This window comes from Dasypus novemcinctus, chromosome 18 (genome assembly GCF_030445035.2).
Source record: "Dasypus novemcinctus isolate mDasNov1 chromosome 18, mDasNov1.1.hap2, whole genome shotgun sequence".
Taxonomy (NCBI): Eukaryota; Metazoa; Chordata; class Mammalia; order Cingulata; family Dasypodidae; genus Dasypus; species Dasypus novemcinctus.
The window spans coordinates 25,583,481-25,599,046 of NC_080690.1; positions in this window are offsets into that span (position 1 = coordinate 25,583,481).

A 15,566-nucleotide genomic window follows, 5' to 3' on the forward strand; every position below is an offset into this window, starting at 1 on the left:
AAATTCAAGGGAAGAATACTATACCAGTGTTTCTTGACAATTTGCATGTAGAATTGTTTTACAAGTCATCTCATAATTCACCATCTCTCCAGAATTATTTTCAGAGTACCTTCCATGCTCCATAGAACACACTTTGGGAATCGTTGTAACAGCTATCAGTGGAAGACAACTCTACCTACTTTAGGGTCTGCTATGAGTCAGATCTAAAGGCAATGAGGGGTCTACCCATGTCTTTCTGTAATAGTCTTGCAGAGGGAGGCAGAACCTGGCCTCTGAGGTTAGAGAGATAGGGAACAGAACATCTGGCTAAAGTCAATGAGCACAAGTTCCTTAGACAGCAGATGAGATTATGGCAGGGAACAAAGGTTAAAGTTCTAAATGGTAGTTGAGCAAAGGAGAAAGTATAGCACTAAGAAAGCCCGGCAATGGATTGAACGCACAAGTGTCAGTAAGGTCTTTAGATCTGTACGCAGTGAGAGGCAGAAAAGTCCCGCAAACCCTCGGTGCATCTGCTTCTCAGGCCAGGTGAAGGTAACTTTTGAGGGCTGTGGTCTCAATAATTGGATCTAGATTCATGGTTAGGGGAGAGGTGTTTAATGAGTGCGGGAGGGACTCAGGGAACAGAAAAGGAAGAAAAGGAGAATGCAGAGGGAAAAAGAAAGGGGGAGGGGGGGGAAGATTCATCAAATGGCAAATGCTTTTCTACCCATTTTTCCTGTGGTTCCCTCTGAGTTTACGTTCCAGCAAGATCTGGCTACTCTGAAAACTCTGTTTTTTCCCTCCTTCTCAGGAGACTCAAACCACCAACTGCAGGGTGAGAGGGTGGAGGTGGGGGAGATTGCCCCTTAGTTTCTATGGAAACACCTCTGATTCCACAGTGGCACCTCTATCATATCTTAATCAGCGTGTTGTTAATAAGATAATTTGATGCAGAATTATAAGTATGAGCGATGAGAGGAAAGCAGGACATGGTGGCCGGGGTGTATGCAGGGAAGGCACTCAGCCCCAGAGGAGGGCAGGGCCAGATGGGCCTGAGTAGATTAGGCTCCACACTCATCAGCATCCCACTGCTCGGAGAGAGCTGCCCAGAGCAGGGTGCCCAACGGCAGCTGATCAGTTAGGGTTTGGCTCTGGGCTCTCCCAGATAGTCCTGTGACCTTGGGACATTCCTTAAACTCTCTGGGTGCCTGGCATGTGGATAAGAGCATATTTGGTATTCGATAAACATTAATTCGTCCTTTCCTGAGAGAATATTTTCATTCACTCGCTCAATTATTAATTTATTCGACAAATATTTACTGACCAACAGCAGGATGTCAGACACTGTGTTAAGCACTGGAGATAAAAAGAGAGGGAAGAAAAGGCAAACTCAATCTCTGTTTACGACTGAATGATTTACACATGTAGCTTCCATTTCTGAAATTGTCATGGCCGTGATGCCCAGGGTTAGGAGAGAGCCATTTCACTTCCATTCCAAGAAATGGCTCTACACCTTCACACATACTGCTTCTTTCATCTAAAATACTTCCTCCACTCTTGCTTTCCCTGGAAGTTCTCCAGAGTTCTTCCCAGGCACGTTATATATACCAGAGCTTGGCACTGAGATTAGAACATAGACCATAAGACAGCCTTTGCCCCAAGAGGCTTGCAATCTATTTTTTGTAATCCAATTCTAGCACCAAGCACAGGACCTGATAGTACATAAATGAATGAGTGCCTGAAATGTCCTAGGGAACTGAGAGTGTCCAGGCCATCTCAATCAGCATCATTATACAAACAGCAAAGAATTAGGAGATCCCGATGCTGCAGGTTAGAGGGACAAAGGTAGTGGTTCCCAGCCTCGGCACACATTGGCATCACCCGAGGAGCTTTAGAACTTATTGATGCCAGAGTGCCATCCTTAGCAATTCTGATTTAATTGGTTTAGGGAGTGGTCCAGGAAACAGGAGTTTTTGAAGCTTACCAGGTGATTCTAATGTGCAGCCAAGGTTAGCAATGGCAATGATGAAGAGCGTCAAGGTGAAATCACCCCCACATTGCTCTGGACTCCTACAGAGCCTTAAAGAGGGAACGCTACCCTGGGTAGAACTCAGGATAACTACTTTTCAGTCCCTATGCTGTTGACCTGAGGCCATTCCATCAGGCTAGCATGACAATGATGGTTATCCAAACTGGGAAACTTTTAAAAAATAACTGAAAAATAGTTACATGTTCAAGAGAGCACCTACTTACACAGTACAATGAACATCACCAAATAAATACATTTATGACACCAGAACCAGGTGAACAAGAGAACATTACAGCAACAAGAATCACCCCCCAGTATCCCTTTCAGACTGTCACCTTCCAGGGTAACCACTGTCCTGACTTCTGGCAACGTGGGGTATTTTTACCTTTTTTTATAATTTATAAAAGAAATAATATTTTATGACCACTGCGTCTAGCTGCTTTCATGCAATATTTATGTTTGGAAGATTAATCTGTATCATTGTGTTTAATTGCAGATTGTTCAGTATCATTGCTATATAATATTTCATTGTTGTGTATATATTACAATTTATTCATTTTACTGTCAGTGGGCATTTGGATAGTTTGCAATTGTGTACTATTACAAATAGTTCTGTTATGAGATATTTAATACAGGTATTTTGGTAAACGTGTATGTATCATTTTTATACATATGTTGAGCTTAGGTAGATAATTGCCAAACATTTTCAAAGTGATTGTATTAATTTACTTTTTCATTAGCAATACATGAAGGTCCCATTTGTTCCATATCCCCACCAATACTTAGTATTGTCAGTCTTTATTTTATGGTGGTTTAAACATGCATTTCCATGATTGACTAGTAAAGTCAAGCATTTTTCCATGTTTATTAGACATTAGGACAGTTTTTTTTTTTTGGTCTTTATTTTTTTAATGTTACATTAAAAAAATGTGAGGTCCCCATATACCCTCCACCCCCCTCACCCCACTCCTCCGCCCATAACAACAACCTCCTCCATCATCATGAGACATTCATTGCATTTGGTGAATACGTCTCTGAACACTGCTGTTCCTCATGGTCAGTAGTCCACACCATAGCCCACACTCTCCACAGTCCACCCAGTGGGCCATGGGAGGACATACAATGTCTGGTAACTGGCCCTGCAGCCCCACCCAGGACAACTCCAAATCCTGAAAATGCCCCCACATCACACCTCTTCCTCCCACTCCCTACCCCCAGCTGCCACCATGGCCACTTTCTCCACACCAATGCCACATTTTCTTCGATTACTAATCACAATAGTTCATGAATAGAATATCAGTAAGTCCACTCTAATCCATACTCTATTCCTCCATCTGTGGATCCTAGAATGGCCATGTCCACTCCAAATCTATATCAAGAGGGGGCTTAGATTCCACATGGATGCTGGATGCAATTCTCCTGCTTTCAGTTGTAGGCACTCTTGGCTCCCTGGTGTGGTGGTTGGCCTTCTTCACCTCCATGTTAGCTGAGTGGGGTAAGTCCAATAAACCAGAGTGTAGGAGCTGCAAGTCTGTTGAGGCCCAGGGCCTGGCTATCACATGGTCAGACCAGAGAGTCAGGTCCCCTGGGTATACATTAAACCCCACCACCAACCACAGTTCCGGTAAAAGTAACAGGAGGGGCTTGTGGACAAAGATCACATCTGAGTCCAGCTATTAGGACAGCTTTTGATTTTAGTTGGAAGAAAGTTTTAATATACTCGTTATGCCAACACTATTCGAGAACATAATTTTAAATTGTATTTTCATAGAGGAAGGAGCATATGAAGGCAGAAGTGTGTAGGGTCCACCCAAGTCATGATGTGGCCCTGTGCTCACTCATTCATTCAGGAAAGCAACCTGCCTGTCAGTCCTTCAGCATGTCGTCCAGTAGAACTGCCAATGAGATACCATAGGCAACTGATGAGGACTGGACGCAGGTGGGGTGGGGAGAAGAAGATACATGTGGGTGCTTACACAGAAGGGTTCAGAGTTACAAAATGTTTCAACAGCTCTGCACTTGTTCCTTGTGGCCAGAGGAAGGAACTGGGGTGCTGGGGCTTTAGGTGATTGACCCACTACAGCTGGCAGAGCTAGGATAGCTTTTTTATGAAGTGCATGTTCAAGTCTGCTGTCCCTAGTTTGTCTATCTTTTCTTATTGGTTTGTTGAATTTTTTTTTTTTTAGAAATGTAGTTGATATTCACAAATTATTATATTTGATAGATACGTGTATTGAGAATATCTTCTTGTCACCCTGTAGCCTGCATTTTGAAACTTTTAATGGGTCTTTTGATGAGTAGCAGTTCTAAATTTTAGTAAAATCCAATTTATGTTTTTTAAAATTTTATGATGCATGGTTTTTCCTTTGATTTAAGTAATTGTTGCCTACTCGAAGCTCAAGACACATTTGAGAGTGAGACGTGGTGCTATACTATGCTAGGGCAAAAGACCTAAACTGGACTCTACTGGATAAATTCACTCTGAGCATGTTCTTCCTAATTTGAATTCTACCAGACTGGTGGTCTCAACTCAAGTTGCAACACTAAAGTCAACTAGGAAGCTTTTAAAAACTTTCTGCCAGGAGCACCACCACAGACCAGTGAGTCAGGGTCTCCAAGGGTGTGGCTGGGTGTGGGTGTTTTTTTGTTTTTATCTGAGAACTATTCAGGTAATTCTGGGAAAGTTAGTGTGGAGAACCATCACTCCAGCCTACTGCCACTCAGGCTGTAATGAGCATAAGAAGTCCCTGGAGTCTTGTTCAAATGCAGGTTCTGGTTCAGCTGGTGTGGGCTGAGACCAGAACTTCCAGGTGATGCAGCTGGTTCATGGCTGCATTTTGGATAGGAGGACCCTAGACTGGGGCTGGTCAGTGTGGATATTATTGACGTTGGGGGGCCCAAAAATTCTTTCCTGTGGGGCACTGTCTGTGTATCACAGGATGTTTACCAGAATGCCTGACTGCTACCCACTAGATGCCTAGAGCTTTCTCCAAGTTGTGACAAACGGAAATGTTGCCAGACATTGTCAAAAGTCCTCTTGGGGGCAAAACAGGATCCCAGTTGAGCCCCACATTGCTGAGAAACCCAGGAGAGTCCTAGGGTGGATCTGGAGTCACATCACTAGAGAGTTATTAGGTCAAATATATGGCATTTTCTTAATTCAAAAATGCCAAATCATGTATGCCACATCTGGTTGTGTTGCTTAGTTATTAGGTTATTTTCTCTAAGCAAGATGACAAAACATGGTTCTTGATGTGTATAGTAGATGCCCTTGAGGAATACAGTGGGGTAAGACAGGTAAGGATGAAGATAAGCATTCCTTCTCAATGTCTTCAAAACCAGCAGAGAAAAGATACCTGCACGTCTATTCCAAGAACAGAAAATACCTCTCTTATGTTCCAGTGTTGGCACATAACCACTTTAAGTCATCAGAGTATAAGACACCAGAAAGCAATTTTTGTTATATTCAGTTCAAGGTTCTGCAGACAACAAAATGCTGCTGTTTTGTGGACTGGGGAAGACTTACACTATGCACATTTTCCCAACTATTGGAATTATTTGTCTTGTGGTTCATATTATAACTCTCTTCCCTTTGTCACTCTTCTTTCTCTACCTCCCTGTGACATCATAGCTGGCTGCTTGTTCATTCCACCCATATTTGGAAACAGGATATTTTGGTGCACAGAGGAATAATAACCCACCTTCCTTGCCTCCTTGTCCTTTAATTTTCTAGGGATCATAATTCAAGTCAGTTCCAAATGATATAGCAAAATGAACATCTTAACGGCACAATTATTATTATTAGACATCCACTGTCCTTTTTATTTTTTCTCCTACAAGAATGCTTTTTGCTACATTTATTAAACTTTTCTAAAGAAAGTAAGAATGTGCCAGATAGAAGAGAAATATAATCAGAATTCTGAATGCCAAATGGAATTCAAAATACCTATGAATAATCTCAGCTTAATATGCTCTTAGCCTTGTGCTTAGATAAGAGATCTTGGCCATAAAATAGTACAAGAAAATTGATGTAAAGAAATTGTTCAAAATGTAAAGCCTATATCTTTTGCATTTGCAAGCCTTCCATTACCTTTATCCTGGTAGTTTCCAAAGATACAATCTATTTTTGAAAGATGGAAAAAAGATTTAAAGAAAAGTCTTTGCAATGAAAACACCTCTGAAGTTTAAGACATCAAATATACCAAGAGCATCGATTGCTTTGTTTGAGTTTCTTAATGCTTTACTAAATGCAATTCAACCAACAATGTTTATCACCTGTTTTGGGTCAGTCAGCATATTCATCATAAATACTTAGTTCATTCTCTATTAACTTCACCATTTAATGATGAAAATAAGATGTGCATCTAAATTATAATCATCATCATCAACCTTGGTAATGACATATATTAAAATACGTTTTGCCATAAGAAATGGGACAGATACAGGACTTCAGGATTATGATTATTATCATTATTATTAAATTTAGTATTGTGTGCCAATTAACTTTTAGGTACAAAATTTAGGTAAAACCTTTTGAAGTAGTTGCTATTTTAGAAGGATGTTCATATATCATGGGAATATAAAAATGAAGGAAGGAAAAATATTTGGGCAAATAATGGTTTTGTCATGGTAAAAACAATGACAAAAGCCAAGAGCTTATATAATATGTGGGGGGAGATAGCAAAAACAATTTTTGGTATGGCAAGAACATAGTATTTTTCAGAGGGACCAGACGCTGAGGGTATGGGTGTGGGTGGGGCATAAAGACAATATGGGGACTTTGGATACACTTTCTTTGGGCCTTCAACACCTGGGTCCATAGAGACCTTTACGTAGTGGTCCCTCTGGGTGATGCAATGTGACATACACAGCTGACCTGGAACTTGTAGAAAGTGCCTAATTTGAAACCAATCCAGTCAGTTACTGTGTTTCTCCAAACTGTATATTCTTGCCCGTGCTCCCCCTAATAAGCTCTTGTCAAAAAGCCTCCCTTGCCACTTCACTGAAAGGCAGGGAATTGGACTCTCACCTCTGATGGAAAGGATTCTGGAGCCTGGAGGGTTATCAGCAGGAGCGAGCAGACGCTTGGCACAAGCCATACTACCCACCAGCATTTGTAGACTCTCAGCGGAAGCTCGTTGATGTAATTGGGTGAGCCTAAATGAGGGCACAGCGTTTCCATTGGAGAAGGCCTTTGGTGCAGCTGGATGGAAGGGAGAACTGTCATTTCTGTTCTCTCTGTTAAATTTGTTTTTCCTTTTGAAACAAGCAATTTAAGCCCAAGGCTATTTTTAGTTTTCTGGCTGAGGGTGAGTGATAGAATACATTAGTGCCTTGATGGGGCTGAAGGTGAACTTTAAGTAGGTGCCTGATGGCAGGTCTAGCTGGGACAAGAGATTGGCAGCCATGTTACAGGGACAAACAAGATCTGACCAGCATCTTCAGGGGCTACAGTTTCAAGTACTGCTCCTGGTGGACTCTGTATAAATAGAAGGGAGAGAGGCCAAGTGAGGAAACAGGCACTATGGCTGATTTCTTTCTGATTTGGATGTAAAGCATGGACTTTACATCAATTTCATATGCACAAAAGATACTAGCTAAGAGCCAAGTCATTTTATGCATTGAACTTGTGTCTTAAGAATTTTTGAGTTTGATTTCATTTGTCCACTTTTTTTTTTTCCTTATTTTTTAACACTAGCTGGTGGAACTGACTTAGATCTAAGGTCACATCACCTTCTGGCTGAAGGAAATCACATTTTTTTTCATAGCTAAAATGACAATAGCTATTCTTTTTATCAGGTACTTACTATGAACCAGATTTACCTCCATGATAAAATTTAATTATATATATTTATAACATATACAATACAATTTAATATCCATCAATATGTCAGTGCAGACAATATTATCTCTACTTCGTGGTACATAATTTAAGAGTCTCAGAGGATGTAAAACTGTGTAAAACTTGTCTCAGTTCCTACAGCTTACAAGGAGCTAAAATGAGGTTTGAATCCAGATCTGTTTGCTTACATATCTTTGTTTGCTTACGTATCTTTTCTTTTTTTTTTTTTCACTGCACTGCCTGTTGGTTTTGGGTGAGTGGGGGATTCAGTTCCAGGGCTTTCTGACACAGCAAGATTTAGAAAAATGATGAGGCAGGATAATATCTGGACTTTGGTGAAGAAAACTGAAAATGATTCACTGTAAATAGTTTATACAACAGATGTTAAATGATAATCATGTCCCATTTAAAAAAAAACATGTCAGTCCTGAAATAAAGAAAGTTATGAAAAATGAGAATTAGCAGAATTTGGTCAATTAACTGTTCAGACAGGAATTAAACTCTGCCAGCAGCCTCTGGACATGAACTCCAGAGGAGGCCACTACAAAGAGCAGGCCAATGGTTGTGAATAATAGGATTACTTTAGTTAGAGACCCAAATTGTTCTAGGGAAATTCATATAGGGAAGGAGGGGCAAAGAAGAACCAGGAACCAGACTTTCCTGATGTCCAATGAAGGATTTTCAGACTCATAGGACTAGAGACAGATAACTGCAATGTGGTAACTACTTTGCAATTAAATCATTTTAAAAGAAAGTCCCTGAAGAAAATTTGAGCCGGTGTGGACTCTTATGCTTCTTAGAGGAACATTTGAAGTCAAACCCAGGAATGGGTTGTCAGCCCAAATTCTAGAGGAGGCTTCAGTAAGATGAGCAGATGTCAATCAGTGAGGCAAGAGTGAAGCTAGAGGCATACTCAGTGTCCGGCATCAGAACTACACAGCAAGGGTTGGCCAATCCTGGAGCAGACCAGTGGCAAAACACAAGAGTAGTGAAGTGCCCCCAGGATTTGGACACAGTTAGATAGTGATGTTTGCAGAAGGTGGTTTTTGCACAGGCCTTCTGCTGAGAGCCTGAGGGTCTGCCCAGAGGGCAGACTTTCAAAGGTCTTTGCACCACTCACTGAACTTTGCTTTATAGCAGTGCCCCACCCCCTAGCCAAGAAATGGAAAATCTTACAAGACATTATATCCCATTAACGGTTCCACACATACTACATGAATTCTCCTCCCCCCCACCACCACCACAACATGTATCCAAGGCACACACAAATTCTCTTTCTATGGATTATATCAAGACAATCTTAAAATAGAGCATGAGGCCATCAAGTACAAATAAGAAGTTGTGGAATGAACACAAAAAAGATTGGGCAAAGAAAAGGCCACATCCTTGCAGGTGTGTGTGTGTCTGTTGTTTGTGTACATTTGCATCTTACTGAAGCAATGTCCAAAAACCCACAAAAACCAGAAAGGCCGGAAAAACCTTTTGAAGGTCTGGGGCTAAAAATGGCCCATATTTCTCGAAGGCAAATAGGAAAGACACTCCAGGAAATACTCAAGTTTAAACTAAATCACAGTTATGGTGAACTCACCCCATTCTGGGACTGGAGAAAAAAGAACAGCACCAACAATGAAAACAACGATAATAACAAGTTATTGAGTTCTGATGCTGTACCAAGCACTGTGAGATGCACTGACTAGGCTGTGTCTCAGTTCACGCAGCACTCCTATGAGGCAGGTACTGTTATAACCTTTTTCACTGATGAAGAAAATAAGGCAAAACTGGGTTAAGTTATTTGCATGATATCCCTTTTCATAGGTGATGAAGCTGGGATTTCATCCCCTTCAGTCTGAACTGAGAGCCCAAATGAACTGGGGACATAATAAGACAACATTCAGGAACATTTTCTCTTTTCTGTACCCTATTTAGGGACAGGATGGGCCAGAATTTTTGGAAAAATCGATAAATTCTGCATTTTGTATATGTGGGCTACATCTATCTATGTTAATTAAATCCCGTTGAGCATGTGTGTGCAACATCTGGATGTTAGTTGAATTTGAATAAAGGCTTATTACTTCAGGATACTATCATGTCATTTGTGATCAGTATGCCTTCTCTTTGCTTGCTTGTTTCTCAGAGTGAGGCTTATCTGAATGGCCCCAGGAAGGTTCCATGCTGTAAACGAAATATACATCTGCCTGGCCAAGTGCCTTCCAGACTGTTGAGGGCGTCAGAGAAGGGAATGAGACATTGCGGTTGGACAATCCATTCATAATCATGATGTGTTTTTTCAATCAAGTGAAATCAAAGGCATGTGATTGGACAGGAATGTACATTTTACAAAGCCTATATAAATCTCGTAAAGGAGACTAGGAGCTTTCTCTTCTTGCTGACTTCATCCTGACATTTGCAAAATCTTCAACTGTTAGCAGAGATGGAAGAGAATATGGAACAAATGAAAATGAAGTCTAAATTTAACCTTCCATGGTCACTTTTGAGCTCTCTTTATAATTGAGGAGTTAATATACCCACCCAGAAAATTGGCAATATATGTTTAAATTAAAATATGTCCCATGGATGAATTTTAGTTCTAAAATTTAGACTAATGCCTACTTCTGTTTAATTCTGACGAATGCTTCCAAGAGGGAGCCACAAAATATTGCTTTATTCTGATCTTGAAATTTAGAGAGATTCGTTCTGCATTTTATCTCAATAAGAAAAATACCTGAAAGTTTTTATTTCTTTGGTATCCACCCACAGCAGGGACTCGTAAATGCCTGCTAATGAAATTAAGAACTGGGTTCTCAGGCACTATTAGTCCCAAGCACTGAAAAATACTTAAATTAAATACTTAATGAGAGGTGTCCTATCTTTACTTGGTTCTAAAATGTTTAGGTTCAGGGAATCTATTTGACCTCATTGTATCTGTTTGACGTGGGCTGAAACTTTTGCATTATATTTGCAAAATTTTTCAAATTTCATCAATATTTTCTTAACCTTTCTGTAAATTTCAGAGTAAAATATTTAACACTTCCTGCATGAAGTCCTCCACAATCACATTTCAGCGTTCAATGCCACTGTTAACCCTGTTTTCAACAAACAAACACAGTTCCCTACATTTGACGTGTAACAAGAGCAAAGTACTTACACATCAGCGGCCTGTAGTTTAAATCTGATGAATGGATGTGTTTTGTTTGACTTACTTCTTGTTTAAAAATTAAGATATTTTAATTAAAATGCTGGAACTTTGACAATAGTCTAAAAGTTGAAACGTCTAGCAATAGTGGGCTTTTATTCCTGTATGGCAATAATCTGCCCTAGCTGAGTAACCACTGAACGGTATAGATGAGGACTATATTTGCCTCTTTGCCACAATACCTACCTCTCTCTACTATAATATATCTGGGCCTTTTGGTTCATGTACAGTATATACTTGGCCCTTAGAAGGATTTGAATTTTCCAGTCATTTGTTTTTCTACCTTTTATTATTTGTCTTTTTTTTTTTATAGTACCCTGCTGATCCTCCTTCCTGCTTTTCTGTCTTTTTGATGCTGAGTGATGACTTTTCCAGCCTTTTACAAAAGTCGCTACTTTTGTATCATTTTCTGATATTTATACTCTTTGCGCAGAATTGATTATACCCTCAGCTATCTTCATTCATTCAACAAACATCCAGAGAGAACACGTCATATGTCAGGCATTCTACCAAGCATTGACACTTCAGTGGTAAGTGAAATAAATGGGGTTGCACCCCACACATCTGGAATGTGCTGTGATTCCATCAGTCCATTGTTAAAGCGCTCTGACCAGGTTTATACATGTGAGAACAAATGATGGCCTCTAAGTCATTGCAGTTACCCAAATAGTTACAGATTTTCTTCCAGGCAGGGGGAGAAATACAGATCCCTCCCTCTCTGTATGGTATGTGGGATGGTCATTGGTATTGCTTTGGATAGTGATATGTGATATGTGAGCAGTACAAATGGATATCACTTTTTGGGGGAAATTGAATAGTGAAGAATTTACAACACCATCCCCTTCCCTCTACTATGGTGGCCAGAAGCAAATCATAGCTACTCAGATGGACTATGTTCTTGAGTGAGACGATATGGAGCAGAGTCCCTGCCAACCTATGGGGAACATGAAACCTGATGGAGGAATAAGCCATGCCATTTTAAGCTCTTGAAATTTGTATTGCTTCCACAGTATATCCTAGCCTATCCTAACTACAGATAGTGTTTCTCAAACTGGAGCCCACAAGAGCCATGAGATTCAATAGTAATAATAGTAATAATAATACAATAACCAAAAAATACATTTTATTTAGGACAGCCAAACTTCTCATTTTGTTTGACTACAGCAATTGAAAATATTTTTATACTCTAAATTTTATTTTTCTTCATTGAATATTTTTCACTCTATGGACAAAGTGAGTCCTTGGGCATTGATTCAGGAAGCTATGTTTTTCCTTATTTAAAATTGTCCATTAATACCTAAAATTGAGAAATATTCTTCTGGATAAAAGAAAGTCCCCTTTAAACTCTTTGATTCTAATTTTGGAATAAATTTTAATGAAGTATAAGATTCATACCAAAAATTGCACAAATCAGAAATTCAATGAATCCAATTGTGTAGTCATCATCAGGATCAACAGAGAATTACGAGCGACTCTCACCCTAGTCTCCCTTTTACCCCTTTCCAATTACTACCTTCTCTGACTGCTGCCAGGAATAACCCATGTCCAAATTTTTAACAATATAAGTTAGTTTTACTCATTTTTGATTATATAAATGGCATCACACAGTATCTAATCTTTTGTGTAGGGCTGATAAGCTTAATCTTTTCTTTGTAAGATTTATCCTTCTCATGTTGCGTAGCTGCAGTTTCTTCATTCTCATTATTTAATCTATTGTGAGGGATATACCATGATTTTATCTACTCTACTAGACATGGACATTTGGACTGTTTCGTGTGTTTAGGATTAAAAAGTGTATTGATGGGAATATTTTTTGTAAGCGCATGTTTTGCATGTGTCTTTTGATGAATGTGTGAGTGATCTTAGGTGCACATACCTTTGGCATCTGGTGCTTGATTACTCTTATAAGGTATGAAAAATCCAGCTTTAGAAGACATTGTTAGTTTTCCCAAGTGGTTTACCATATTACATTTCTACTGTATGTTTCCCAATTACTCTAAATTCTCAATATTTTCTATTTTTTCCTTTCCCGTTCCTTTTCTCTTTCTGTTCACTCTTCTCTCTTACTCTGTCTTCCCCTCTCCTTCCCTCCTGTCTCCTCTGCTCCTTTTCCCTTCTGTCTATACTATTATAATTTACTCAGACTACCCAAATATTAATTTTATTACATATGATTAATCTTTTTCTCTCATCTAGGTAAATAGTTAGAGTTCTAATTTAGATATATAGAGAGAGATTTGGCAGTATCTTATATGAATGTGCATTTTAATTGTATTTGTAGTCCTGCTTATCTTTTTTTTTTTTGTTTCTATATGGTTAGAGCTTCCGGTGGCACATTTAAGAAAACACTGAATGCCTCCAAATCCATGAGTACCTATTGCTAAGCTTTCTTATTTTCCAGATTAAAAGAAGGAGAGTTCTGATCTAGTTGGTTAGATTCCAGGTCATTTATTAGGTGGCAATATAGGTTTTAGGTAGGTAGGCGTATTAGTTAGTCAAAGGGGTACTGATGCAAAGTACCAGAAATATGTTGGCTTTTATAAAGGATATTTATTTTGGGTCAAAGCTTACAGTTACAAGGCCCTAAAGAGTCCAACTCAAAGCTGCTTTCTCACCGAAGTCTGTTGCCACGTGTTGAAGCAAAATGGTGGGTAACCTCTGCCTGGTCTTTTCTTCCTTCTTCCTCTTAAGACTCTGTGGGCCCAGCTTCTTCTGATCTCAGCTGTAGGCTGGAATAGGATTTGTCTTTCTTCCCAGGGCTTTAGCTGTTTTAGCCTTCTCCTTCCTGTCACATGGCAGGACTGAAACGATCAAGTTCTCTCCTCTTCTCTCTCTTCATGTGTGTCTTTATGAATGAGTGTCTGCCTACCAAGGGGGCAGGGAGTTAACCCTGAGTCATCTCCTACTGACATGGTCACTCAAAACCCTGATCTTAACATAATTTAATCAAAGACATCTCAGCTGAATCTAATACAATCAAAGTGTATCACGCCCAGAGGAACACACCAGTTTACAAACATAATCTTTCTCTTTTTGGGGGTTCATAAATAGCAAACTGCCACATTATGTGATAGAATTACAGGCAGGAGTAAACATAATTCTGATTCTATTTTTTGGCTCTATGTTTCTGTTTTTTATTTTATATTTGTTTATTCTTCTTGTAGTTTAATTTTGTCATTTTTGATTTACTAAAGTGATGAATTCCAGGGAAACGAAGTTTGGCCCAGTGGTTAGGGCGTCCGTCTACCACATGGGAGGTCCGCAATTCAAGCCCCGGGCCTCCTTGACCCGTGTGGAGCTGGCCCATGCGCAGTGCTGATGCGCGCAAGGAGTGCCCTGCCACACAGGGGTGTCCCCCGCGTAGGGGAGCCCCACGCACAAGGAGTGCGCCCATAAGAAGAGCCGCCCAAGCACGAAGGAGGGAGCAGCCTGCCGAGGAATGGCGCCTCCCACACTTCCCGTGCCGCTGACGACAACAGAAGCGGACAAAAGAACAAGATGCAGCAAAAAAGACACAGAAAACAGACAACTGGGGGAGGGGAGGGGAATTAAATAAATAAAAATAAATCTTTTTTAAAAAAAATAAATAAATAAAGTGATGAATTCCAAAATGCAAGTTTGAGTTTAAGAATAAGATGCCTCATTAAAAATTTTCAACCATAGCAAAGGAGCTTTCTACATAACTCAGCTTAATTTATGAAGTTTAAATCAAGCCAGCCATTAGCATTTGCCTATGCTTGCTTTCATTGTACCTATTTCTTCCCTTACCCAATGGAGTTGGAATTATGGCCACATACTTCAGTGTTTAGGAGATTTTAGATCCTGTAGACTAAGTATACCTCATTAACCTCCCATTGCCAAGTCCCCAAAGGCACATGTCTTATTGATTTAATGAATTTTCAGACAAATGAAGAAAAATCCATTAAGAATAGGAAAATAATAGATGTTTTGATTCACTTGAAATGAACTTTTTGGGGAACCAGATAGAGTTAAAATTGGAAGACGGAGAGTAAAAACACCACCTTCTTGGCATAAACAAGTATTAATAAAACATATGGAAATTAAATAAGCCAGACTAAACAGTCTTCTCTTTATAGCATATTCTATGAAAAACTGTATTATCTTACACAGGGATAAAACCTTTTTGCTTTGTGCCCAAATATTTACTTTCACATTATGAACATTTGAACTCTTTTGACATTTTTCTACAAACCTCAGAGCATCCATTTAAACCCAACTGTTCACTTCTGCGTTTTAATTTCTTCAAGCTGTAATTTAACACTGTAGTTAGTTTTCTGATGTATTTGATATGAATAAATTACATTCTACAAATGTTTCAAACATTCACTAGTCATCATTTATCTGTGAGTACCCTGTAGAAAAGAACAAAATTATCTTCATATTTTTGATTTAGATAATTTAAATCTAAAAAAAATATGCAGTTATAGAAGTACAGGATAGGAACTTCTCTCATTGTGAATTTCTAGTCCTTTTGCTGGGGGATTATAAATTCCCATGTTATA